The sequence below is a fragment of the Tenrec ecaudatus genome, chromosome 3, assembly GCF_050624435.1.
Source record: "Tenrec ecaudatus isolate mTenEca1 chromosome 3, mTenEca1.hap1, whole genome shotgun sequence".
Classification (NCBI taxonomy): domain Eukaryota; kingdom Metazoa; phylum Chordata; class Mammalia; order Afrosoricida; family Tenrecidae; genus Tenrec; species Tenrec ecaudatus.
In genome coordinates, this window is record NC_134532.1 from 116,317,477 (window position 1) to 116,320,602 (window position 3,126).

At 42.5% G+C, this 3,126-nt stretch overlaps 1 pseudogene; it reads left to right on the forward strand.

Annotated features, from left to right (window-relative positions):
• The first annotated feature begins 355 nt into the window (after window positions 1-355).
• Window positions 356-1,458, forward strand: LOC142443521 (nucleophosmin pseudogene; annotated as a pseudogene).
• Window positions 1,459-3,126: the final 1,668 nt, after the last annotated feature.

Here is a 3,126-nt window from a genome sequence, read left to right on the forward strand (position 1 = left end):
ACCCCCAGCCAGGAGGAAGAACAATAGAAACCAGAGGGGAAGGGACACAGTGGTCGGTGTGAGATTGGAAAATAATTAACAATCTAGAATCTATCAGGGGGCCCCAAAGGTTGGCGGCGGGGGGTGTGGGGGTGGGGTGGGGGGGTTAGGGAGGGGAAAAAAAGAGGAGCTGATTCCAAGGGCTCAATGGAAAGTAAATGTCTAGAAAAGAATGGTGGACTATATGTACAGATATGTTGGATACAATTGATGTTTGAGTCTCTGGTGTGATTCCGTCCTGCGCTGCCGTGTGTAGCATCGGCAGTGGTTTACCTCCGTTTTCCGTTTCTCTCACCGAAGTGCGTGTCATCACCCCATGGAAGATTCGGTGGACATGGACATGAGCCCCCTGAGGCCCCAAACTATCTTTTCAGTTGTGAACTAAAGGCCGACAAAGAAGATCACTTTAAGGTTGATAATGATGAAAATGAGCACCAGCTATCTTTCAGAACGGTCAGCTTAGGTGCTGGTACAAAGGATGAGCTGCATATGTTTGAAGCAGAAGCAATGGATTATGAAGGCAGCCCAATTAAAGTAACATTGGCAACTTTGAAAATGTCTGTACAGCCAACGGTCTCCCTTGGGGGCTTTGAAATAACACCACCAGTGGTCTTACGGTTGATGTGTGGCTCAGGACCTGTATAAATTAGTGGACAGCATTTAGTAGCTGTGGAAGAAGATGCAGAGTCGGATGATGACGAGGAGGAGGATGTGAAGCTTCTAAGTATATCAGGAAAGAGGTCTGCACCACAAGCGGGAACAAGGTTCCACAGAAAAAGGTAAAACTTGCTGCTGATGAAGAAGAAGATGACGACAACGATGATGATGAAGATGATGATGAAACTGAAGAAAAAGCTCCAGTGAAGAAATCTGTATGGGATACTCTAGCCAAAAATGCACAAAAATCAAACCAGAATGGAAAAGACTCAAAACCATCAACACCAGGATCCAAAGGTCAAGAATCCTTCAAAAAAGAGGAAAAAACTCTGAAAACACCGAAATGCCCTAGTTCTGTAGAAGATATTAAAGCAAAAATGCAAGCAAGTATAGAAAAGGGTGGTTCTCTTTCTAAAGCAGAAGCCAAATTAATCAATTATGTCAAGAATTGCTTCTGGATGACTGACCAGGAGGCTATTCAAGATCTCTGGCAGTGGAGGAAGTCTCTTTAAGAAAATAGTTTGAACAGTTTGTTAAAATTTTCCGTCTTATTTCATTTCTATAACAGTTGCTATCTGGCCATCCTTTTTTATAATGCAGAGTGAGAGCTTTCCCTACCGTGTCTGATACATGTCGTCCAGGTTCCTTTGCCAAGAATGTGTTGTCTAAAATGCCTGTTTAGTTTGTAAAGATGGAACTCCACCCTCTGCTTGGTTCTAAGTCTGTATGGAATGATATGATAGGACAGAGTAGTAGCAGTGGTCAGACAAATGGAAATGGTGGGGAGACAAAAATATATACGTGAAATAAAACTCAGTATTTTAATAAAAAACAAACAAACAAAACCAATTGATGTTTGGATTATAACAAGCACTGTAAGAGCCCCCAATAAAATGATTATTAAAAAACCCCACTGGGAATGATATCCACCATATCAATAAAATGTAATGCTGTCAATGGTATAAAGTGTTCAATAAATGTACATAGAAGCAACAGCCAAGAAATAAATCATATAATATTAGACAAAATCTGCTTTGAAATACCTCTTTAAAGATCCAAAATGCCAAGATGCCACTCTGTTGAGTAAAGTGTGGCTGGTCTTTTCAGTCACCTCATATGCATGGGGAAAGTCAGACAATGAAGATAGAAGACAGACTGTATCTATGCATTTGACTTGTGGTGTTGGGAAAGAATGCTTTTACTGTGGATGGCCAAAAGACCGATCAATTCAATCTTAGAAGATAAATAAATCAGAATATTCTTCAGAATTGAGGATAATGAGATTTCAGCTCATTTTGAACGCATCATCAAGAAGGACTAATCACTAAAAAAATACTATGTCATGTTTGGTAAACTACAGGTGTAGTGAAGTGAATTTCTTTAATATGACTCCTCTATCTTTAATCCCATTTGTGATGAATCGCAAATTCTAGACACTATGCTTGTGGTTATAATTCCATTTTGGAGGAAATGCTCCATTATGATAACTCTGAGTCTCCGTCGTGCTAGAGGGCATGAATTAAGTCACAACTCTTTGTTCCCACAGGTATAGTCTGCTGAAAGACAACAACTATACCTCTATCAGAGCCTCCCCTCCGAGTATGGGGGCTATCACAGAAACAGAGAGACAGAGGATTCTTGGGCCATCAAAGGAAAAGAGCTACCTTAGGAACAGGTTGGACATCTCTGCCTGCAATGGAGGCAGCAGAGGCTATTCCCCACCGAGACTGGAGAGAGAGAGTCAAGGAGAGCGGGACACAGAGAAGCAGTGGTGTAGAGCAGCGAGTGGACTACTTAACCCATGAAGGTAGAGGCCAGGCGACTGCATGGTTGAGTGACTGAGGATCAGTGAGAGAGACTTGGCTGTTGGTTGAGGGGAAGCACTGCTGTGGACCAAGATCTTTTACTATATCTTTACTAATCCTGCCCTGTGACAACTTGTTAACGTCCCTAATCAATCTCTGGAGGGATAGTAACATTTAATGTGGCTCTTCTAGCTGAAGTCTTTAATTCTCAAATGGCCTGTCCCTGCATGGCTCTGGTAAGGAGGTGGAAGAAGATATTGATAATGTTAACCTGTCAGTAATTGTGAACAAGATTCCCTGGAATTCCATCCTGCTGTGAATAAAATAAGCCATCTGAGAAGCAAGAGGGAAATCTCATTACCAACAGGAGCCAGGAGGGAAGTGCATCTTCTGGACTTGAGATCTCTGTGCAGTGAACCTCTTGGAACCAGATGGCAGCTACAACATCAGAGGAGCAGAATCAGAAGCCAGAGCATGGAAGAGAGTAATGGACTTCCCAATCCACTGGGCAAGTAAAGCTGAGTACCTTGGTCCAGAAGGCTGGCTTGTGGAGCAGGATGACTCTGATCTCTTAATAGAAGTTGGGCTTACTGATTCATGGAAGTAGAGCTGAGTGCCTTCGGGC